At 36.9% G+C, this 26,737-nt stretch overlaps 1 protein-coding gene across 2 annotated transcripts in view; it reads left to right on the forward strand.

Annotated features, from left to right (window-relative positions):
* The window catches only part of LOC141445272 (CD151 antigen-like), a 244,735-nt gene that overhangs the window by 186,459 nt on the left and 31,539 nt on the right, over window positions 1–26,737 (forward strand). The window contains exon 2 of one of the 2 annotated variants that reach the window (XM_074111067.1): window positions 17,949–17,976. The exons of the other annotated variant lie outside the window; for it this stretch is intronic. The gene's annotated coding sequence lies outside the window, so the exon portion shown is untranslated. The remainder of the gene's footprint in view (window positions 1–17,948; window positions 17,977–26,737) is intronic. 2 annotated transcript variants of the gene reach the window in all.

Genomic DNA, 26,737 nt, shown 5'->3' on the forward strand with positions numbered 1-26,737 from the left:
GACACTAATTTACACGCGAATCAAAAGCTATTTATGTAAGACAACATACAAAGGGTTTTATTTAGTGTTCTACGTGGCTTTCTGTGTTGAAGAGTTTCTACAAGGTATTTTTTTTATATATGTATATAATAGGGGGCAAACGAGCATGCCACCTGATGGGAAGCAATCACCTCCGCCAATGGACACCTGTCAACACGAGGGGTATCACAGGTGCGTAGTTGGCCCTTTGAGAGATTGATAGGCTCGTTTTTTAAAAATCCCTAAGTTCCATTCCATATTTTAGTCGTGCGTGGAAAAAGTCGCTTAAAGCGGACGGTGCTAGATTGCCAATCATCAATGTGGTGAGGATGAAATGACTAACGCCTACGTGAAGTATGCAAATAAAAAAAACTAATTCAAAATCAAATTAAGAAATTCTGAGAATAAAAATATGGGGGGGGACAGCAGCTAAGGATTAATTTCAAAATATCTTGCAGGTATTTGAACTCCATCCTCTAAAGGGATTTCAATTCTCTGGCCAATCCCGTACAGGAAATCTCACTAAATATGGAAAGAAATCTCTCAAACAGAAGATGAGATTTCCAGCTCCATCTCTATGTTCTATTGAATTTATCCGAACAGCCTGATTCTATGCTGTCTCATCGTGTGTAGCCAGAATGATATACAAATCACTTTCATAAATTCTTCTCAGCTAAATTAGCCTTGATTAGCCAACACTACTAGTCCTACATTTGACGGTACAGCGTTCCTGTTCATTGAGTAGCGCTGCCGCATACTACACAGAGAAACAAAACAGATTGGGATTAAGCCGTAGCATTCATTGTCATTTCTCACTGTCACAGGCAGAGCTACATAAATATCATTCTAAGAACAATACGTAATATTTTAAGAGCCGGTCGTATGTATTGGTGATAAACGAGTCAGTGGTAACGGGCTCACTTGCTCCTACGCTGCTGACAAAGCTTTCAGCTTTGAGCATGGTTGGAACACATCGGATCTAGTTAGTCCCTTCAAAAAAAGCTGTCAAAATTACACGGCTGGACGGCTATCTATGGTGGTTACAAACTCATGTTGGAAAACCCGAATAGATTATGAAACAAGAGCTCCTGGGTTTGATTTTCGGTCAGGACAGAATGATATATGTACATATATTTCTTGTCTTGGATATTAAATATATATTTAGTTTTGTATCTATCTTGATAATTCCGTTTATCCATCGCGTTGTCCTACAGTATAAGCTTTGCTTAGTTTGAGAAGATAGATTGCTATTGATTGTCCCGGTTATCATTTTGCCAAAAACTGAAGATGCTTAAATAATACGCTGATAGCGAAAATCAGAATTAAAAAAACGCAATTGAAATATCGACGAATTACACAGAAATATTCACATTTCTACGACCATAAATCATTAAAACTTTCATCGGGGGTTTACCAAACCGCCCACAAGTTCGACTTACGTTGCAAAACCCCCCAATCCGCACATTTGCCTAAAACAAAAGCCACTCATGGTAGGGTGCGGTCACGGGTCCCATAAGTCAAGCATGAGCAGTCTGTCAAGCTCACCGACACTCCTCATTTAGAACCGGCTCCAAATAAATCGACTACTTTAATTCGTTTCCCATCTCCTTTGTCGCCAGAGACAAACTGATGTGATTACATTTGCACTCGAATGGGAAAAGGTTTCGTTACAAAGTAGGTCTGACCGACATTCAAATCGTATTCGGGATCATAGTGAACTTTACGCGCCATGCCTTTGTTTTTCAGTTGTTTTGCGTTTTTGTGCACAGAAAGTTATGCGCGATGAGTTATGCACTGAATGTGCTAAGATTTAAAAAACCGGTCAAGAGCGTGTCGGACACGACCAAAAAAGGGTTGCGTAGCCATTACGAAAAAATTAAGTAATATTTTTCTAAGGATTTCGTATTTTATACGCAATCTTCCAAGTTTAGGTATATATTATACCTTAGGCTGCTATTTACTCTTAAACTACTAATAATTCTCAAGCAAACTTAGCCGTTATAGTTTTCCTTGAAAGTTTGATATACCTACTACCATCCTGAATTTTTACAAACTTTTCCACTAACCGGTTTAGATTTAGACAGGGGGGGACGCTCGATTTTCATGAAAATTTGCAACTTTAAAGTTGAATATTTCGCAAACAAATCACTGAATCGAAAAATCGTCTCAGCAAACCCCTAATGGTTTTAAAAGACCTATCCAACGATACTCCACACTATAGGGTTGGATGAGAAAAAAAAAATCACCCCCACTTTACGTCTATAGGAGGTACCCTAAAAATTGTTTTTGTATTTTTTGTTGTACCATTTTGTCGGCATAGTTTACATATATATATTCGTGCAAAATTACAGCTCTCTGGCATTGATAGTCGCTGAGCAGAGCCGCGCACGGACGGACAGACAGACAGACATGGCGAAACTATAAGGGTTCCGTTTTTTTCCATTTTGACTCCGGAACCCTAAGAAGGTTAAACACTAAATCTTATTATTATTATTTTATCTTATTTTTAAATTTTGTTGTCTTTGTGAATGTGAATAAATGTCTTCTTTCTTTCTTTCTTCTTTCTTAAATGAGTGCAATAGGATGCTTACCCCACAATAATAGCGTACAACAATGATTTATATGTTTGAACAAGGTACAGTTGAACCAGTCGAGTAACGACCCACAGAAGAATGTTTTGTCGGTAAATAACAAAATGTTTTCCTAGCTTTACCATTGAGATTTCACTTTGGATAGTTAAGAAATGAAACAGCTTCTTAAATGTACTTAAATGTTTTCAAACACAAATAAAACCGGCATGTGATCCACACGGACGTAACGTTGTACTTAACACTGATATACTTACGGTAAATAGTGTGAATTGTATCAAAATGTACTAAAATAATAAAAATAATTGGACAAATTTTAATTTATATAACAGTTTTTTTAATCTAGACGTGCGGTAAATGAAACAAAATACGTAATGCTCTTTTGATATGTGCTTGTTTTAAAAGAGCTAGTATAAGTTAGCATCCCTTTGTGTGGCTATCAGAGGAAGACAAATGACTTGCTCGCACGGTTCCGCTCGGGAATACGTTACAGATATCGGAAGACACGGGACGAGAAGCTTGATCTTTTACTAAGACGTTAAGTCGTGATAAAAGATCGTGCCAACAAGTACAGTTTATAAGATCATGACGAAAATGCTGTAGATGGCTATCCAAAATTTATAAAAGGTCTCTTCTGCAAAAAAGGCAATAATACTTCTTGCATCGGCTGCAGGTTGCATAGTTGATTGGAAGTAAAACATTTGGTAAATTTGATGACATGTAAATGTAAATTTTATTTACTTAGTTATGTAAATGTACAGTCGCCATCAGATATTTCGGAGCGGCCAAGGTGGACAAAAATATCGAAACATAAACTCTATTATTAAGGTATTAGAAGTTCATGTTTCTATATTTTTGATCACCTTTTTCTTCTCTTTTTCTTCTCTTTCGTCTTTGGACAAGTTAATCGAGCGCGAGTCGTGCCCTGTAGCAATCGCCCATGATTTATTTAAATTTAAATTTATTTAATGAATTATTCTAGTTATTATTTCTGGTAATTATTTTTAAAAAATATTATCATAAATTATTATTTAAATTCATTACTAACATAGTTATAGGATGACATTGTATGCTAACAAAACTATGGATTCTTTGTGATCTGAATTAAACGAAGTTTATTTTTATTTTTTATTTTATTTATTTATTTATTATTATTATTTTATTTGTACTTATTCATAGTAAAATGATAATTATAATAATGTGTAACTAAGACAATTACTTTGCTCACCCGCGACCTTATGATAGCTCTTTTTATTTATGCAAGATAATAATTATAATAATTGTTTTCCTGAATGCTGAACTCTATATGTTTAAATATTTATGAAGAAATATTCAGGAGAAACAAGCGGTTGAGAGACACAGTTTTAAAACAATAACTTTTATTCAACACAGCGCTTTTCCGGTAAGCTCTGGAAAAACGGAAATCTTAATTTGTTAGCCTTAATTGTAGAAATACTTCAGTTAGCGTTACAAATTACTGAAGCTTAACAGCGTACATCTAGTTCCAACCTTTTTGGTACTAATTCTATCCTAAATACGAAAGTATTTCATTGTGTAGGTATTGTTTGTACACGCAAACTACTGCACGCTTCACGCAAACTCTATATTTTGGGAAAGTACCTGATATTAGGCTACTTTTTATTCCGATATTTGCACGGAGTCGGATTTATTTTATTTAGCACAGATATTCTTCACCTATCATAATTGAGGTCATTTTTTTTATTATTAAGTTATTATTATTTCCAAAATTTCAATTCAACCGCCAGAAATAATGATCACGTGAGCGACGCCGCTCATGGCTTCCAACTTTTCCATCTTTGTCAGAAAATAGGTACGTTTTTGCTGCAGTATTGTAGATAAGTAATACATAGACTTTGTAATCGTGTGGGTGTCGATTACCCCCACGGTCGGACAAATATTATTTAATAAATTCAATCTCGAAATTTCCTTTGTGTTTTTATAATAATAATAATAAAAAACTGAAACAATCATAGCAACGCCAGTCCCAAAATAATATCTTTCAGGAATAAATCTGTCCTAAACCAATATAATTTAATGATTTCACCCTTTCTTATCGTAAGCCGTGAACTGGCCATTAAATCGATCTATTTTAGGGTTATATGGCTTGGAGATAGTTTAAATATCTATTGGTAAAAACCTTATAACGTGCGAGTAAAAAGGCTTTTGATGCGACCTCGGGTATGAATTTGATTTTTAACCCTCTTGTGATAGGATAAAGGTCTCGAACGCATGTTCGCCGCCCCCGATTTGTATTTAATGAGTTTAGTCTAGTCAACGGCCACAATGTATATTACAGGGAATTTTTGAGCTGTTCACGGTTTATAATGGGTCCTGATTGTTGAACTTTACATTACTTAACAGATTTTAGACCACTAGACTTATTTTTCTTCCTTTATTTCTAAGGGAGTTGGGTTTTTTGGGATTGCCCGTGACTCCGTCTGAGGTGAATTCGTTTATCGCGCACCCGTGAGCGATTTATATATAATTTCCACGATAAAAACTATCTTATGTCCTTCCCAGGGTTTCAAACTATCTCCATACCAAATTTCATGGCAATGGTTTGAATACTTTGAACATGACAAAGTAACATTCAAACAATCATACTTACTCACTTTCGATTATTTTATAGTACTAGCTTATAAACTATTTATATGCCAAAAATCACGTCAATCCGTCGCTCCGTTTCGACGTGAAAGACGGACGAACATACAAACATACATTTACATATAATTAGTATGAATAAGTAAGGATAGTAAGGATGAATTTGGCCTTAACTTTAGGGAACATGCATCTACAACCAACATTTGAACAGATTTACATGGTAATAGTAAATACCGTCTTGACGCATGTGTCGATCATCAAAATAATGCACTCATGTACTATTGAAGGGTCCAACCAGCTCCAATTCAGCCAAGATTACCTATACCATGTGTGTTTGGCAGACACTTACTGCCCAAAGTACCTAGCTGTAGTGATTGGTGCGTGAAGAACAAAGCCTCTGCCCGTTGTGCGATAAATTGGCATAACGAGGGAAGGTCCTCGAGGGGGTAACACGGCGCTATAAAACTGACGTACTGACTTTAAATGCACAAAGTGATGTATTTCTCTGATTTATGCAAGAAAAGACCCATCTGCTCCAGCGTTAAACTTTCTTGGACCCATTTGTAAATTATCTTGCCTTAAAATGGAAAAGAGAAAATAATCACCTCAACGAAGTTTTTTTACAGTAGAAACAGTTTTAAATCTTCGAAAGATATAACATATCTTTTTTGACATTGGCAAAATATTAAGACAGTGAATGTTATTAACTATAGACTAAATCAAAAACTTTATTGACACTTAATGAAAGTTAGAACACCTTTCTTTTTGTCAGAGATTCAAACCCAAAACTTAATTCAGTGAAAATTTAAATAAAGATGAAGTTAGCTCAACTCATCGTTTGCTAGATTCAATGCTTCATTTTCAGACTCTAGACGAAGTTTTAGGGACTTTTCAGTAGTTCCACGCTGATAAAATCTTGGACGCAAAATTGAGGCCGCTAGTAAAGTTTGCAGACAGGTCACGATCAAGTGCCTACTCGTCTGCTGACGGAGATTTAGGTACCTATTATTTTGCCCCAGTATATTTTCACTAAAACTGTAGAGTATTTTGACATTAAAGTGAAAGATTAATCATTAACCTTGGACATTACTAATTCTAAACTGCCCGAATCTAAATACCATCATCATCAGCCAGAAGACGTCCGATGCTGAACAAAGGCCTCCCTCTTAGAACTACACAATGAACGACAACTCGCCACTTGCATCCACCGGTTACCCGCGATAAAAAAAATCTAAGTATAATAATATAGTATCTAATCTAAGTATACACTACCTATACTTAATAAAAATCTAATATTGCCAAATGGTTGCATGTTGCAAGGACGTCCTAACCTACTTGACAGTTTTTTGTTTTGTTCGTAACTGACAGGACTTTGTTTGGTTACTATTGACGACCGGATGGCCAAGTGGTTAGAGAACCTGACTACGAAGCTTGAGGTCCTGGGTTCGATTCCTGGCCGGGGCAGATAGTTGTATGAATAATACGAATGTTTGTTCTCAGGTCTTGGATGTTTAATATGAATTTATCTACCTATATATAAGTATGTTTATCCGTTGTCTTTGTTGTTGTACTAACAAGCTTTGCTTAGTTTGGGACTAGGTTAATGGTGGCAAGTATCCCATAATATTTATATTTATTTATTTATGAAAGAAAACATTTTTCAATGGAGAACAATAAATATATACTTATTATTTGCACTGTGTAAGCCCAATTTTCATTTATAAGGATAACCGATCATTGCAGGGATTGATTGTTCCTTTTTAACTCGTTAACATCTTAAATTCATAATGTAATACAACTACTGAGAGATCAAAAATAATTCACGAAATTCTACCTCTAATTTCGCTGTCGTCCATCCCTCTAAATTAAGTCGTCAAGACAACGTTACCGAATAATTGAGTGTTTTCACTTAAAACATTTACACAAACGTTAAAACTAATTTAATTTAGTCCAAGATAAAGTTAAACAAAGAAGCGGAAGCTGTTGGGACGGATTTCCCGGCTGTGGCGGGACGTTAATGATCCCTAACGATAAGGTCCCCGGACTCCAGTACAAGAGAGTACTGGTGGATCTTGAGTTAGCTACTGCAACGCAATCGGTTGCGTGGCGAGAGTTTTCTCTGTTCATTGAATGTGCTACCAGGTAACTACCGTGTGATGAGAGTGTCGGCCGCGCAAAGGACATAGTGCCCAGGACTCGTAGCCAAGTGGTTATTCTATGTATTCTAGTATCCATAGACAATAAACCTTCTTTAAGTATTTATCTAGATAAATACTCGAAGGCCTACGAGCATTGAGGCTAAACACCAGAACTATGCGATGTAGCTTACCTACCGATTTACGAGGAAAAGCTCAAAAAATCGAGGTACAGTCACCAGCACCAATGTCTGACACAACAAGCGTGGATAAATATCTGATACGACTCTATTTGTAGGGCCGGAAGGACGTGTCAGATATTTTTGCACGCTCCGCTGTGGCAGATATTAATGCTGGTGACTGTTTTTGTCTACTGAATTTCAAACCGAAACTGTTTTTCAATCAAAAATAGGTGAAGACCAAAAAGGTAGGTACCACGTTGAATGATAAATTTCACAACGGAAAAACTTTGTGCCTTTAATTTAATTACCGGCGTTGAAGTGTCCAATTTTCTTAACTCCACCCACACTCGCGATAATCGAGAGAAATATCGCTTATTATGTCGAGCGCAGACATCTTGCAATTGAACTAAAGAGGTACTCTAAGTAATCGTCTACAAAGTTCTATTTAATCTAGTGTCATTTTCAGAGCAGAGTTCAGTCTATCCTCTTTAGTCTAGAGCATGAACTGGGGCCCGGGCAATTGAGCAAGGCGGCCTTTGACCGCTAACTATAGGCACAGGCGGATCTACGACAGGCACAGATAGAGCGTGCCGGGGCATGTAGACTAGCTTTGTAGTCTTCAAATTATTCTGGAATATTTTAGTAGATGAACGAGTTAAGTAGTTACGTTTTTGATTATTCTAAAATTGCGGTTGACAAAAGTTTTTCATATCTACATTGATTGAAGTTCTAAGTGTGCCACGTCAAGAGCGTGACTACAGGATATATTCTGTTCAACCTTTTCATAAAAAAGTCATAGTGACATCGCATTGCTTGACAAGGGAATTTATTATGACACTTACTATGAGAACGTTCTATGGTGGATCAGTAATCAAAAATTTCGATGAAACCTTGACAGCGTTTACAAAAATACCTTACTGTTAAGTTTATTTATGAAAATGAGATAAAGCATAAATATACTAGACGGTTGAATATTGGTTAAACATCATTACCATTACCCGATTATGAATACAACGGCTTTCCATTGTGTTAATACTCATGGGATACAAAAAACCAGAACTTAATTCAAATTAGATTCAGTCCTCCATAAAGCATCGTCTTTTTACAATATTTACTTGGAAAAAAACATCCTAAAAATACTCAACTTAATACCATTGGTGGGTTAATATTTCGGTCATTCTCATTTTATTGTGCATCTGTCTAATTACCGTACCGCTTTTTTCCCGCACTAGTGACACGTTAATTAGACTGGAGTGCACGGATAAATGTAAATGGCAGCCGTCCTTTTTCTAGATGAGCACTCAGTTGCAGTGTCGTGTCGCTTTTGCCTGACAAAAAAAGCGGTACGGTAATTAGACAGGTGCACGATGAAATGAGAATGGCCGATTTCGCCTAGGTACTGATGTGATGACTAATGAGCATCATGTATATGTTATGGACCAAGTGATAAATCGGTCATATTTCATAATGCCCGGGCATTATACATAATGTCTAACACCTATTGGGTAGAGTAATAAAAGTATACGTTAAGTAATATAATATATAAGAACTTATCATATAACAGTAACTAGTTTAGTATAACGTTCACTGGATATAATGAACGAAAGGTATCATTTCAAAATATCTAATTTTGTAAGGTATAAAGTTATTTAGAAATAATAACAAAATATTCCCGCGTGATAGTCAAATCTATAAACATTCACAATACTCCGACCCTCGCAAATAAACTTACACGTCAGCTAGAATAGGTATTATTAGATTAACCCGAACGGAAAACACAAACACTGAAAATTCGGGTGTGGTAAGCCATGTGTAATCATTATCATGAACTTTTGTGTATAATTAATGTAAATGCTGTTTATTCAGACGCTCTGACTCGAAATATTAGGCCTCTCAACAACCAAGGGAAGAAAATCTGCTACAGTGTACGTACGGTATCTACTTTTGTTTGTCTAACATATCGATATTTGTAAATTTTCTTTTTGTGCATCAAGTTAGTTAGGCTTCAAGTAGTGTATCTGTTATGGACCAAGTGATTAATAAGGGCATTATGTATAATGCCCGGGCATTATGAATAATGACAAGCTATACCGGGTAAAGTGATAATTAGGGTTCCGGAGCCAAAATGGCAAAAACGGAACCCTTATAGTTTCGCCATGTCTGTCTGTCTGTCTGTTTGTCTGTCCGTCCGTCCGCGGCTTTGCTCAGGACCTATCAATGCTGGAAAGCTAGGATGAGAAAAAAAAACACCCCCACTTTACGTCTATGGGAGGTACTCTAAAAAAAATTATTTTTTGATTTTTTTATTGTACTATTTTGTCGGCATTGCTTACATATATATTCGTGCAAAATTACAGCTTTCTAGCATTGATAGCAAAGCAAAAAGCAAAGCTGCGGACGGACAGACCGACAGACAGACAGACATTGCGAAACTATAAGGCTACGGAACCCTAAAAATAATAATAGGCCTTGACATCTTTTATAGATGATCTAAGTAGTATCATTAAAATTACCGTAATGATAAAAACAATACTCAACTTCCTCGATATTTTCAAAATATTCCCGGTGGTTTAACATATTAAGCATAATAACGATATATGTCGTCCCTATCCGGATAAACATGTCAGATGTTCATCAAATCGTAGTAAAAGAAATACGTTTTTTTCCTTATCCCGCTTCTGAGGCGTGAAATAAATTACCTTATTAATACAGCAGCGCTTTGTGAGAAAGCCGTAAATATTCGCGCTGCGAAAGGAAAACAAAAATGCCGGCCAAGCGTAAGTCGTGCTCGCGCTCCAAAGGTTCCATGCTTAACAAATAGGTATAAACTCTAGTTCGTAAAAAGATAACATAAATGAAATTTGTAATAAATAAAAATTGTATCCCAAACGAAGCATAACTTGAAGAGTCGGTTCCCTAACAAAAGTAGGTACCTACACCTTCTCCTAATAACACTCCACATCCACTTTCTCATAATAACAACATAAATAAGTATCGTTCAAAATTAATTGTCTTTGGCATCCAAACTACACTTCCACACCAAATTTCAAGTCGATTCTACCTATATTCCTACCGGTTCAGGAGTTCCGCCCTGCGGATACTATCCTAGCCGGTGTAGCGGCCAGATAAACCATTACCTCCCTAGCTGCAGTCAGTTCCACGTGTTGGCAATAGTGTCGAAACATATGCACACCGGCGCGTGGAGCTGCGCGGTGGATTCGTAACGATTTGACATTCCTTCCGGCGGCGCGTTCCTGAGCAGACCTCTATTTATTACGTGTTACTTATTATTTTCTGTTTTTCTACAGTTAATATTGTATTGTAAATACTTTCCCTTTTGACATTATCTATTATACATTCGTGTGCCTTTAAAATCCCTTTCATTTAATATCTTCGAAGCCTCAGGAGGTACACCAACACCGGACCACGAGAATTGAACTGCCAAACTATTGTAAATAATTGTCACCGGGTTTATATAAGTGTAACAAATTTCAGCTCAATCGGATACTGGGTACACATAGAAATTATAACATAACATGACTCAAGTACAAACATTAATTTTCACGATATAAATATTTCAACCGTGCCTTTATCGAGATTCAATCCCGGGACCTCTAGCTTCATTTATAGTCAAGACCACTAAGGTACTCCAGTTATCTAAACTTAACTTTAACTTAGTATACGCAGTTACCTGTGAACAATTAGCAAGATCATCAACCCTAGCACCGTGAGCTTCGTGGTCAGAATCTGCTTCTAATTATCAATAAAATACTTATTAATTTTATAGGTCGTAGTACAATTTTCGAGTAAAGTACAGTTGTACAAAATTTCGTGACTCGACAAAAAAAATTGAATATTACTCGAAGGAGTACCCCGATCGGGTAGCTAAGTGTCGCAATAGACTTTCGCTAGCTGGCGCTGTCTATTGGCGTGTGTGCGTGAGCTCCTAGTGTCCGTTTGAAGTAAAGCAACTCGTTTGCGGCTTTGGCGGAATATTTCATTTCGAGTGTGGGATCAAAAATCGGTTACGCTTAGATACTCCAGCCATTAGTTTTTGGTGAAATAATTCTTCATAATTTACGAAAAAAACCTGAAAAAAGGCAATATTGATAACAGCGCCATCTAACGGGACATTGATCATGAGCTAACCAGGAGCATAGCCCCATAGATGAGTGTGTATACTGGCATAGCCCTTAACGGGAATTGACTACATATATACATGTTAACAACCCAGGTATTTTTTCCTTTCCTCGTGCAGTGAAATCTTATTTTTTACAGATTCTATTATTTTTTATGTGCCAGAACCCTGACGATGGGAAGAATCGGTGAAAATGTGAAATAGCTTCTGATGAGCTGAAGCCCATGAATGAATCAAGAGGTCGTAATAAAATGATACTTAATTGAATTTTTACAAAGTTAATTTATTCTATTAGGAAAGATAAAAAGATCCTTAATATCAAGCAATATCGATAGCAAGGTTCTATAAAAAATAAAAATAAAATATGTTTTATTTCAAATTCGTTAAACAAATCCATATCTTCTTCGCAAATTAAATATGCTTAGCTTTTAGAGTCAACAAAAATCGACTTAAATTTAATATTGGATTCAATAATTGCTGTTTGCTGAAATCATTACGAGTATTCCAGTCGCATTCATTGGGCCAGTAATTAATTCACGGATATTGGTTTCAAAGTGTAATCTTGTAAAGTTAGTTGATTGTTAGTCTTGCGTCAGTGAGCAATGAACAGTCAGTGATGGCTCAAGAAATATGGAATTTAATTCTTGGAATAATTGCCAAAAAATTATTAAACTTTTGACAATGACTTTCACCGATAATCATCATCATTGTCATCATCGTCATTGTCGTCTATGCTGTATCCGGCGAAGGCAACTCGTATTACGCTTTGGTATGCAGATATATTAAAAATAAAAGAAAATATTTATTCGTGACATTATATCAGTATTAAATAGAGTCAAATTGTCATGAAATGGTCCCAACTCAGCATGATGTCGCCCTTGTAGCTGCCGTAGGTCTTATGTTAGAACTATTTATTTATTATTATCTTTTTATATGTGTATGTTACTACATTTTTATGTTCGATTCGTTATGGCTCTACGTCTATATCCAATGTCAATCCTACTTGGACTTGAACTTATTCTATATCTAAGTCTCAATCGATGGTAGAGATGGTTTATTAGTTATTAACTTATTATGCTATTAAAAATAGCAAATACGACCCACTTGCTCGTTTGCCATCCAGTGGAATAAAAAAAAACATCCAAAAGCGAAGCTCACCCACGTCAGTATTAGTATTTACGATGTAAATATATAACAAATTTGGAAGAAAAAGTATCATGCTAAGTAGACTATAGCTAACGAGCAATAGTCACTCAAAACTCAATATTGCGCTGATCATAATTATGACCAGTGCCGGATTAGCCCATAAGCAAATTAAGCAATTGCTTAGGGCATCACCTTTTGGGGGCACCATCACCAAAAAAAAATTTGCTAGCGCATATAAAAGGTAAGGCTGCTTGGATGGAGTGTGGGGGGGGGGCAAGGCGTCGATTGCTTAGGGCATCAAGTAGTCTTAATCCGACACTGCATATGACTTGCGTAACTAAATAGCAATCGTACAACTAACATCAAGATACAGAAACAGCTAACTTTTATCGTTGTTCAAATCAAGATATCTTTCTCCACGCTCCTGAAACCTGCGTCTAACTACAACTGCAAGTGAACAGGACTACTTACCTGTAGGTACACACCGTATACGATGCATGGTCCAACACCAACTTGAACAATTTTTATTTATAAAGTTTCAGAAAAGGGTTCCCGGTTGTATATTTTTTTTAAATTCAGACTATTTTGTTTACATTTTCTGGTTAAAATCAGTGGCGTTAATAAATAAGACCACACCTGTGACGGATACCGGTTGGGCCCCAATGACCGCGGTCTGCGGTCAGACCTTCCTACAGGCAGCAGCAATATTGAAGATGTCAAACTGGAGCTGGAGGAACTACGCAAAACTCGTATACCAACTCAAATAATAACTGATAGAGGTATACCGTACACAGTATAGTTTGCATGGGCGTCCGCTACGAAGATGCAGCCGTGTCTCGCTTTTTTATTTATTATTTTAAATATTAATTTGAGTGTCGATATGTTGGACTTCTCGAACCATTTGGCAAGAACATTCTTACTTAGGTATTTGAGTGGTAAGGAATTATCATCATCATATCATCATGAAGACGTCCACTGCTGGACAAAGGCCTCTTAGAACGCCACAATGAACGACAACTTGCCACTTGCATCCAGCTACTCTCACGATGTCGTCAGTCCACCTGGTGGGAGGCCTGCCAACGCTTCGTCTTCCGGTTCGTGGTCGCCACTCGAGAATAAAGGAATTATAATATCAAGATATTATCCTGCTAGCCGCTCTACCCCCTTCGCTATTGCGTCAAAAGGGTAATTTTACTTCTAATCTAGTTATTGTATTCTATCGCGCAAAGAAACTTCGAGCGTAGCTCTCTTCAACGCTAGTTGTGTCTCTGGGTCTCTCGAAGAGGCTAACAGATTGGATGGATGTTGCAATGGATGATGCTTAATTATCAGCAGGTGGCCCACTGCTTTGCTTGTTTCCAACGTCATAAGAAGGAAGATACAGCACGAGAAGTTTCTCCGACAAAGGGACCTTGTAATTTATACTGTTCACATACAAATAACTTTATTTCACTTGATATAAGTATGGTACAAAAGGTGTTAAAAGACAATATCGCTCCTCCAGCTCCTGTAACTAAACCTTTGTCCTTGGATCCCTAATAGCTCCCATCATCTTCGTAATGATACCTAATGGGTTGCAGATGACACGCAGTTAAACAGCTATTAGCCCCTTGGACGTATCACAGCGCAGTACATTTTAATTTTTACTATTCCGCGATATTATACTTACTGTGATTATATATTTCAGTGTTTGTACCTAAGTAAGTAAATCGTAATCTTAAGGACTATTAATCTGTTTTTTTTTTTACCGTTAGAAAGCTTCAGCATCCTAGTATAACATCGTTTACCAATAGTACGTAGGTACGTACATTACGAGTACTAAATGATACCTTTGATTTCGTCTTTGCCATGCGGGAACTTTGGAGTTATTTGGACTATTATTATGTTCTTTATTTGTCTTTCATTCTTAGGTTTAGGTTTTTATAATAGTTATAAAAAGTAAAATACAGAAAAGTACATACAAAATAAAAATATTATTATTATTATTATTATCAAGTAACGAAACGAAGATAGAGACTGATTGTAAAAATCAGAAATCACTAAAATGTTCAGTCAAAAATATAACAGATTCAGACTTTTTTTAACTTTTCCATGCAATTTTTTGGTGCCCCACATACTCGTAAATAGTAGCGTTCAAATATTTGACATAATCGTTTATTTGCTATGTTATTTATGTTGCTGACTATACTATACTGCTAGGGCTGACTGCTTATATAGCCATGGCCTCTTTATTAATTAATTCTCACTTATACTTTAGATTACGATTTAAAGACAATATAGATAGTATTGCCATTTGAAAATTTAGATCTCAGAGAAGCAAAACTAGACGCCAGCACATATGCTATTAAATCTACTCAACAACGATATGTATGTGGTTTTGTTATTAAGTAAAGCTAATTGGGTAACGTTACCATAATGTTAAGTTAGAAAGACGTAACGTTATAATTTAATACCAGTACTGAGGTATTTTTACGATTTTACCGTAACGTAACTTTATTTATAATATAAATTTGGTAAGTTTAACAAGCCGTGAAGCCGTAGTGGCTGAGTGGTTTGACCTATAGCCTCTCAAGCAGAGGATCGTGGGTTCAAACCTCGCCTCTGAGTTTTTCGAAATTCATGTGCAGAATTACATTTGAAATTTACCGCGAGCTTTACGGTGAAGGAAAACATCATGAGGAAACCTGCACAAACTTGAGAAGCAATTCAATGGTGTGTGTGAAGTTCCCAATCCGCACTAGGTCCGCGTGGTAACTACTGCCCAAGCCCTCTCATTCTGAGAGGAGGCCTGTGCCCAGCATTGGAACGTCATATAGGCTAGGATGATGATGAACTTTAACAAGCCCTGGTGTCACATACGAACGTGTCAAGGTATGATGAGTTTTTTTAGCATATAACACTCAGTACCTGGGCGACCGAGCATTGCTCGGGCTAAAACTCGGTAACAATCGTTTTCCCAGAGATAAGACCAAGTTAGATCGATTTTTCATCCCCGAAAACCCCTACATACCAAATTTCATCGAAATCGTTGGAGCCGTTTTCAAGATCCCCGAAATATATTTATATATATACAAAAATTGCTCGTTTAAGGGGCTGTTCCACCATCCATTGATTAGCGTTAACCGACGGTTAAATGTGATGCCGTCTCCGTCTATTCGAACAAAACAAATAGAGACGGCATCACATTTAACCGTCAGTTAACACTAATCAATGGATGGTGAAACAGCCCCTAAAGGTATCAGATAGATAGATAGATAGATGTACTTAGCATAAGACAGACAGCTTGTGCTACGACGCCTACGGCGTAGCACTCGTAGCATTATTTTGTAGCTGCTCCCGTAGGCCGCGAGCATCGATGCAGTGCGATGATCGTGTAATTTAAGTGCCACTAATATTATAAATTAAATGCGAAAGTTTGCAAGTCTGTCTGTTTGTTTGTTACTCCATCACGTCTAAACCGCTGTACTGATTTAGATGAAATTCGGTACACAGGTAGTTTGAGTTACGGCCGTGAAAAAGCCGTGGTGGCCTAGTGGTTTGACCTATCGCCTCTCAAACAGAGGGTCGTGGGTTCAAACCCCGGCTCGCACCTCTGAGTTTTTCGAAATTCATGTGCGGAATTACATTTGAAATTTACCACGAGCTTTGCGGTGAAGGAAAACATCGTAAGGAAACCTGCACAAACCTGCGAAGCAATTCAATGGTGCGTGTGAAGTTCCCAATCCGCACTGGGCCCGCGTGGGAACTATGGCCCAAGCCCTCTTGCTCTGAGAGGAGGCCTGTGCCCAGCAGTGGGACGTATATAGGCTGGGATGATGATGATGAGGTAGTTTGAGTTACGGGGAAGGACATAGGATAGTTTTTATCCCGGGAAATTAAATAGTTCCTTCGGGATAGCGATAAATGAATTCTACGCGGACGTAGTCGTGGGTAACGTGCTAGTTTAAACAGGCTAGTATTAAATAAACTAGCCGTTACCCGCGACTCCGTCCGCGTAGAGTTTTCCGGGATAAAAACTATCCTATGTCGTTCCCCGGGATTCAAACTATCTGTATACCGAATTTCATCTAAATCGGTTCAGCGGCTTAGACGTGATGAAGTAACAAACAAACAAACAGACTTAGAAACTTTCGCATTTATTATATTAGTTGGATAAAGGGCGTCCATGAACATAAGAAATGAATATGAATCGTTTATTGCCTTAGTTTATTGCAGACAAAATAGATGAGGTCGTAGGTGAATTTTTATTTTTGAGTAAGTATTTACTTTAACATTTTGAACATGAAACTACCGTGAGACTCATTCATATTAAATATAATGACCCGGATAACTCACGTCCTTAAATCGAGTTTAGCTCGACATGTTTCGGGCTAATCCGTAGCCCTTCGTCTTCGGAGCGCGCGTTTCTGCAGCCGCTGAGTCGAGTTGCTCCGAAGACGAAGGGCTACGGGTTAGCCCGAAACATGTCGAGCTAAACTCGATTTAAGACGTGAGTTATCCGGGTCATTATATTTACTTTAACATTTATTTGGATTTTGCTCTCATTCAAACTATGTAAGTATTAATTAATTATTTAATGCACTAACACGTAGCTGTAACGATTTTTATGGAATCTTAAATGTTCTGAAATAAAGATATTTTATTTTATTTATTTATTTATTATTATCTATAATTTCGGAAAGGTATTACCTGGGACCCTTTAAGGCTAAAAGTAGCCTGTTGCTTAACTTTTCTCACATCTAACACACACTAATCTGCACATTCTAACAGGTGGGGTAGAATAATATGGCTATACCCTGTTTTATAGCATCAAAAACCTCAAACATTTTTGCCAGGAGCGATCTCACAAAGTATCAGCAGGTGTAAGTTAAAAAATAGTCAAAAAAGACATTACAAGGTTCATGGTAACTCCCCGTATGGTTATGGCATGTTTAGGTAGACTTTAAATCGGTAATAATTGACCTTTCTTGCCTCACGAAAAAGTCAAAATAAAGTTCGAAATAACCCTTTAAAATCAAACTTACTAAACGTACGGAACTTTAAGTAGATGAGGAGTTGAAAGTCCCTTTACATTTCTCTGAAGAAATCTTTTACTTAACATTTTGTACTTTCTTTTCAGATTTACGACAAGGCGTGCTCCGCCTCAGGTCAGTACAATTCCTTTCAACAAATGAGGAATTAGGTCATCGCCTCGCCCCGATAGGAAATCCTTTGAATCTATTTAAGGGGTCCTGAAAAAGTGGTTACTTTGTATAGCGCACCCTCGCCACCCCTGCCATCGTATAAATAAACTTACTTTGTAATCTTTTATTCCGCATAGTCACTTACTGAGCGCTTAGGGCAGTTCCAGACTGGGTAGAATTTATGTACCCACAAGTTCAAGTGCGCGGAGTGTAAAATAACTGGACTACGTGCTTGAAGTCTCACCTTTATCTTCGCGGCATATTGGTGCCCGTTTGGACACATTTTTAAGCCTGCTCTACACAATGGCCAATATCTTCGGAAATTGAGGCATAAGGTTATTCGTGAATGAGCGTGTCTCGTTTGTCGAAGATTTTGGTTAACTAAGTTTATTCAGATTTCGACACGGACAACGGGTCTAAACATAGGAACAGTCAAACCATTTGATTCCTGACCCACCGTAGAACGTTCTCACAGTAACTGGCATAATAAATTTCCTTGTCGAGCAATGCGCTGTCACTATGACTTTTCTACGAAGTTCCCACGCGGGCTCAATGCGCCAGATTCATTTTCAATTAAGGGGAGGGAAGTATTATACCGTGATACCTATGGACACCATTGATAATTTAAAAAATAAAAACCAGAATGCAACTAATCAAAACGTATACGTCAGGTATTATTGATGTGGCAGCACTGACTTGCAGCAAGACTTAACACATTTAATTCGTTGCGTTCCGGTTTTTTTTTAAGATAACAATGGCGTCCTCGTGGTATTTAAAACCGTCCATAGTTACCACACTTTCCCATAATACTTACTATTCTTATATGTTTATCTGTAATTTTATACCAGATAAGTACAGACATTTTTTTTAATATACCTGCACCAAACTCTATAAAAGATTACGTTTGCGACTAGTTAGTGTTCTAATTCGCGCGTTCACAAGTTTATCTGTAACCGCCTTTACAAAGGAAGTATATCACAAAATGGTGCCGTACCCTTGTTTACAGCTGCCCATCACTCAACAATGCTTTTTTTAATGAAATAACGCTGACTGACTAAAGAATGTCATTACGTCCACTAGAACCTTCGCGATGTTCAATTTCACGATTCGCAATTTATTTCCGAGATTTTTTAACGATTCAGTGATTTAAGGACAACGTTAAGTGTCCTGTGCCCGTAACCTTGATTGTCCATACAACTGTATTTTAAGTACGCTATGCTGTCTCCTTTTTCATTTACAAAATTGACCCACTTCGTTTTCTTTGTTTGTGTGTTGTAATTTCATGACGTTAATAAGGATTTCTGGGACAAGTTGGCTCTAGAGTCGTGAGAGACAATTTTGTCCCGTTTGTGACTAGTTAAATAATTCAATGAGCCAATCGCAAGCAAGACTGTAATATCAATCGGACTTTACGATACTTACACCATCTAGCAATAATTCGTCAACAAGCCTAATTAAATATTAATGAATAAATATTTATCATTAGTAAATTAATAAAGTTACAATTTATCTAAACTAGAAAGCAAATGTATGATCTATTCTTATAAAGTCTGATTTATCCTTTCATTTTCTTTACAATTTCCAATGACCCAGTAAGCTATGGAATGCTATAAATGTATATTTCACAAACAACGTAGGTACCGGTTAAAATAATGAGATGACACATAATATTTTCAAGCTTGGTAATTGGGTTCCTTGATAAAGCAGAATAGGAAAATGCTAAACGAATACGACGTTTTATTCGAGAAAAGTAACCTTCCTTTCTGTTTTATGATTCCTTGAAAAAAGCCAATTACCGACCTTGATATGTCTCCGAATAAATTTGCAGTTTCATTTTGAACTGGCATGTCATTTAAATTAAAATAAAATTACGAATACGGAAAAACGTTCGCTTAGTATTCTGCGAAGGCTGTCTCGGCTTTTATACCTATTCCGTATAGGTAGGTATTGAGATGACGTAGAAAAAGCTTTAAGTTTTTCTTTTGCACCATCGGGGCCTTATTAGGTGCTCTAGATACCCTGGAGCGTAGTTTACAGACTATGTGCGTACCCAACTTACACAGAAACTCTCTCAAAAGGTTGCACTTTTAATGACATGAATACGTTTTGTCGCGATAAGCCTTTCAAAGTCGACCGTTCCGAATGCTTTGCCTTTTACTTCGGGTGTCTTTTGTTGGTTTGCTTGTCGTATCCACTTCCAGCTTCTATTGACACATTTCTCCTCTTCCCGATACGGCACTTTAGCCTTTGTAACCCTTGTTTGAGTTAAACACGCGGAACAGAAAGTCTTACCCTCACTCAATTCTTTTATATGATAACCTTCTATTAGAAGTGTATTGAATTCACGCTTTCCGAGTAAACAAATGGCATAAGTCTTTCACACAACTAGAAGTAATCCAGTTTGTCAGGGTATAAATAATTTAAAATTGAGACTTTCGCTTTTAAATGTCCAAGCGAAAATTAACAGATGCTTGCAAATCAATAAGTACATAAAGTGAAAGTAAGCACGGATTTTTACGTAAATAAACCTATTGAGAGACATGGACGAAAAATTAACGATTTATCGTACACGGTTTCATTCAAATATAGGCTTAGCTACTTAAATGCATCTTTAGCAGAAAATTCGTAACATATTCCCCTGAGATGAGTGAGGGAATGAGAAGGTATCTGGTTCGATATGCTACAGGTGCCGCTGTGGGTGTAGCCCGACCGACCTGAATTACATGTCGAGTCTGAGAGATGTGTATGTCACAATCGTGGACACAAAGCGAAATGGAATTCGTAGCTCAGTTCAATACACTAGTTTTTGCGGGACTTTTTTTTAACATTAAAAAAGGTATTTTATAATTAATCCAGAATGTTCAGCAGATCATTGAGCAGGTTTAACTGAATACCAGCTTATGAGTTTACATCGGAATTTTTGATTATAAATGCAGTCCTTCACGCCTTTAAGGCGGTACACTTTGAACATCCATGAATGAACACAAACATTTGACATTAAAAAAAAAAAAAAAAAACATTTACAGGGATATTCAGTCACTACTCGTAAATTAACCACCTGCCTGCAATATAGTATTTCATTTTGATGCCTATGCTGCTGTATGGTATTTCAGTGTGAATTAATTTTAAGTCACCTTATTTGTTAGTGTTTTGCAGTTTTGCATTGTTAGTCATAAGTACTCGACTCGAGTAGTAAAGTCTTCGAGTGGCGACCACGAACCGGAAGACGAAGCGTTGGCATGCCTCCCACCAGGTGGGCTGACGACATCGTGAGAGTTGCGGGAAACCGGTGGATGCAAGTGGCGAGTTGTCGTTCATTGTGGCGTTCTAAGGGGAAGGCATTTGTTCAGCTGTGGACGTTTTCCGGCTGATGATGATGATGAGTCATAAGTACTCAATTCTTATTCACATTTGTCTCAATAGTACCTACGTTGTCTTGAGGGCGATGAATAAGGAAATGCGAGCAAGAGTCTATTAGAAGCACAAAGTCGATGTTTGTAATTCCCTTTTGGCCTAACAAAACCAATTGTCAGCATTGGTATAGTTCATAATACATTATTAATTTTAAAGTTATAAGTTTACGCTACTAAACTTTTGCAAATGATACCTAATAATATTTCAATTTTCGATATTGACTTTATCCCGTAGCGCGAATCGTGGTTGCCTTAATATTATCTGCCAATACTATTGGAAATCCTCTTCAGCAAAGATAATAAAGGCACTTACGAAGCTCCTGGAATATTAGGGGTATCAATAATCATTCTTCCATAAATTGCGCCGTCGATCAAGTTTGAAGGCTTTTAGCGTTTATTATAAAATCAATTAGCACGGGCTCATCAAACTCCGCATTATTACAAGACAATCAGGAAATTATACTTTTCTCATCAATCTCGGCCCTGGGAGGCCGAGTGCCGGATTATGAGAGGCTCCCGTGCTGCGCCCAATCAAGCGATTCTTTTAAACGATTCACCGAATTTTTTATGTCGAACAATGAATGAGAATCCGAGAGATTTTATCCTCGATTTCTTGACGCTCGAATGACCTGATGAGATTTAAATTCAGCCAGTATTACTGAAAACTTGAGTTGAGTAGATTAAATTTACCTATTGCAAGCAGAAACTAGAAGTACTTCTATTTTTAATTTTATTGAATGAAACGCTGGAACTCGTACAGCGCAGTGAGTTCGATAAATGAAAAATCTGGCTTTGGCAGTTAGTGCTCTATTAAGTTGTAAATTGTAGCACGTGCTCTACAATTTATAGCAATTTACCCCAGCGGGAATTCTGGAGGAGTCGAGTTTCGTTTTATGATATAAATGTTTTGTGATTCGGTGAAGTTTCGAGAAAAACGAACATTCTGCGCGGTCCTTCACTGGGTCTTTGTAGTCCAGTTTCATAAAAGTTAATGAATTCGTAGAAGGATGAAGGAAATATCGGATTTACTGCGGGGTATTTGCGCTCTTTCAGTTATTTTGGTTGAAAATTTTCCTCCAACTTCATGTGTGTTTTCAAATTTAAGATAGAATTCAGCAACGTCAGTAGGTACGAGTAGGTTATTGGATTCTGAAATTACTTGTATTACACGCGTTCGAATGGTGAAGTTCGAAGGCCACCCTGAGTTTTCGCTTCAAGCTTCCAGGTGCTATTAAGAGTTTTGCAATTTAAACAAATTAAATGTTTGTTTTAAATTTACTCCGGATTCGCAGACAACTTGTTATTGGGCATTATATTAAATTCCACCCAATTTATCAGTGCCCGTAGAATAGACAAGACACCAAGCTACCCACAAGCATTGCACCGCCTTAACATACGTATAAAAGTGAAAACGATAATATTTTGCTTGCCTGCGTCGCCTAAAGTTAAAGTTAACTCTTGTACCTACCTCATTGATCTTGTGGCATTTCGCCTACAAGTACCTATATCTACTTTACTTTACTACCTATAGTTTGAGCTAATAGCTTTATTAATATATGGACGGAAAGCCCCAAGTTAAAACTAAGAATACCTACGATGTTAGTGTAAGTATAAAATATTTAATTAAATCCGCAATGAATAAATAAAACAACCGCTCTTCATGATTGCATTGGTCCTTAAGTTCAACTGAATTTTGAACTATTAAATGAAATAGTGAATGTCAACTTGATTTGGTCAAATACACAAACATCTACTTACGTTTATAAATAGAAGCATAAAGGACAGGAACTACGAGTAAGTAAGCAAAAAAATACTATTTGAATATAGGGAAGGGACTATATAAAAGTGCATTTTGTCGCAGCACGTCTGCCTTGGGAGCTTTCAGCACCATTGTTGCCAGCGCAATAAAAACAGATGGATGGAAACATTCCCGTGAATACCAACCTGCGTAATGGATCTAAAGAAACTATAATAAAATCCCTGGCAGCTTGAATGGAACTTAAACAGATGACTTTTATATGGATTTCGAATCGATAATGCACCTAGAGTAACAGCGTTTAGTGTCTTTTAGTTTTGTTTGTCGGGATTCGAGAGGCTACAGTAAAAAGATCTCTGTTCAGGCAGAGGTTATGCCTGGAGGCTGAAGTCTGAAGGAAGAGATTAGGAATTTGTAAAGTAGAGTTCCTAAACTTTTGAGCAAAAATTTGATCAATAATATGTGAACACGGTGCTATTGTTAACGGTGTAGACGTGTTTGATCGAATTTTTACTCAAAAGTTTAAGAACTCGACTGTACTTACTTATGCATCTCAGTTGAGCAACTTTGATAGTGCGATGTAGAATTAAGACTATGTTTCCACAAGCAATGTGCGATACGTTGCCAGAAATGTGTTTGTCATGAACCAATAGAAATTCTACATTTATCCTCGCTCCGCCGAGCTGGCCCTAGGTATACTACTAAGTGCAAAATTCGAACTTTCTATCTAGCCGTCTCGCTGACGCTTATATTTGTTGAATACGAGAGTGAGAGGGACGCTACGATCCGTACGATTCGAGCTTCGATTTTCGAATTTCGTAGTAGACCCCCTGTTTCCACTAAAAATGAGCTGAGCGAGGATGGGTAAATGAAGCGTTTTATTGGTCCATGTCCATAACAAACACAATTCTCGCAACACATCCGCACACATCAATCAACTAGGTGTGACTAGGTGGCGCTACCAATAACGCATATCGCCAAAAGTACCCGTTTGTCAATCAAATATTTTCTACAAAATATCATATTTATTAAGAGGAAATCAAAAAACACCAAAGCATGTGAAAGAGTCTAATTTGTAAAACCCGTAAAAATCTCAACGCACCACAGAAAACACCACTCTTAAAAATTGACCTAAAATTGAAAAAAGAACGAAAATAACTCGCCGAAAAGTAAACGAGTAAATTAATGGGGGGATGGAATTCCTTATTGAATAATTCATAAAATCCTTCCGATTAGCATTCCAACTCAAGCTGTCAAAAACAAAATGGAAATGAACGTCACGTTGTATTAGCCTTTTAAATCTCCAGCTGAATACAAAACTGATAATAATCAATCGTAATACCTACTCGGGCAATTAATATACTGTTTCGATGTTTTACATAGAAAAAAAGAAATAAGACATTTATTCACTACCTAATACAGAAGACACAGATACAATAAAATTTACACAGATTACACACAAATAAACCAAAAAAAAAACATGAAAACACAAATAGTAACATATAGTTAGGTACACAATTTTGTGACGTAGACAATAGACAGGTCTATGAATAATAAATAGTTTTTTTTGGTATAAACTAATTTATAAACTTAAATACAAATACAGATAATATACCTGTTAGAAATCGGATAAGTGGTCCCCACGATTGGTGGAACATACCTAATGTAAACGCAAACATAGGTATTTTCTACGTGCGGAATGCTAAAATCATAACTTTTTTTTGGTTCAATTATTCGTTACAATTTTGATATAAACTTATACTTAGCAACTTCGCTGAAACTGCTAGAAAACGGTTATACCTACTTGCTGACAAGTTCTGAGCATGATGTTAACGTCAGCGTAAAGTGCCCAAGTTGGCGGAGATAGGTACAATGTTCCGACAAAGTTCGAAAGATATTTACACGTGTACGTAATAAGAAATTCTCATAGATTACGTTGTTAACTCACATAAGGGAATCGCTGAACAGAGCGTGTATGCACACAACATCAATTATTTATGATACATTTTGTATTATGTAATACTAGTCTTTTCCCGCGGATTATCTCGCGGAGATAATCGTTGGGGGAAAGTAATCGAGTGGCGCCCACGGAAGACGAAGTGTTGGCAGGCCTCCCACTAGGTGGACTGACGACATCGTGAGAGTTGCGGGCAACCGGTGGATGCAAGTGACGAGTTGTCGTTCATTGCAGCATTCTATAAGAGAGAGGCCTTTGTTCAGCAATGGACATCTTCCGACTGATAATGATGATGATGAAATCGTTAGTACTGGCGGTTGACTTTTTAGACGTCTAGACACACACTAACACACTACCACAATAACAGTTGAGGTTTTAGAATTTCATCCATATATTTCGTGGCAAAGTCGTCTAGTGGTTTGACCTATGGCCTCTCAATCAGAGGATCGTGGGTTCAAGTATTTGTATATTCTGGTGGATTATACACATGTCAGGTTTGGCATTTCCAAATCGGTATTATCCGGGCAGGTAAATATTATCACCCATATATTCTAATTAGATACTCTGTCATACCTATAGTACGTTTTTAGTAAGGTTCCAATGCAAGTGATTTGAAAAGGGAACTATATTATCTGTCACTTAAATTAAGATTTGTCACTAAACTGCGATACCCTAAATTATAATATCTATCCCGAAGAAATATATTAGTCATCTTATTAATCATAACTGTCTCTAAGTATGAATCATCATATTAAATAATAGATTGATCACTTTTTTTCCTCTTTTATACCCTAAATACCTATAAGATCTGTCCTCTAAAAATAAGTCAGGGCCAGCAATAATATATTTGCATCCATAGAACAAGCTTTGCTTAGTTTGTCGCTGGGTCAATTGGTGTAATTTGTGAGAACATATTATTATTATTATTATCATTTCATTCATTGTAGTACATAATGTCATATCGTCAAATTTCACTTGAATTTTTTGATGATCAATATTATTTTCTAGTGATGATAATAATTTTTGGTAGCCATTTCTATATTATTTGGTGATTCAGTTTTAGTGACACAATTATTATTTTGGAAACCAATATAATTATTTGATGGTCAATATTGTTTCCAAGTAATTTTTAATTAATATTTAGGTAACCGTTTTAATATTATTTGGTGATTCAATTTAGGTGACAGATCTACTATTTTAGGAACAAATATTACTTATTAGGTCACCAAAAATGTATTTATTATGTGATCAATAAAATCATACCCATTTGAAAGTACACAATAACAAATCCATCATCGAAACCCGCGGGAAGCAACATCTAAATATTTCCCGTAAAATGCCTTTTGTTGCTACTTATGCAAATTAAACCTCTCAAAGGAAATTCCGAGGAATTTGACGTTGGCCAATTTGCTATTAGGCGAGACGATAAATCGCTGATGGTTTAATCTAAATAATTTTTGCTTGATATCCTTATTATTAAAAAAACATGGCTGTAAAGCAAGTACTTAGGTACCTAAATGTTTCAGTTTCATAAAATCAGAAGCAATGAAATACAGGCTGATTCGGGAGATGTGAGGAGGACCAACACTACACTCTCAA

Source organism: Choristoneura fumiferana, chromosome 2 (assembly GCF_025370935.1).
Source record: "Choristoneura fumiferana chromosome 2, NRCan_CFum_1, whole genome shotgun sequence".
In the NCBI taxonomy this organism is placed as follows: Eukaryota; Metazoa; Arthropoda; class Insecta; order Lepidoptera; family Tortricidae; genus Choristoneura; species Choristoneura fumiferana.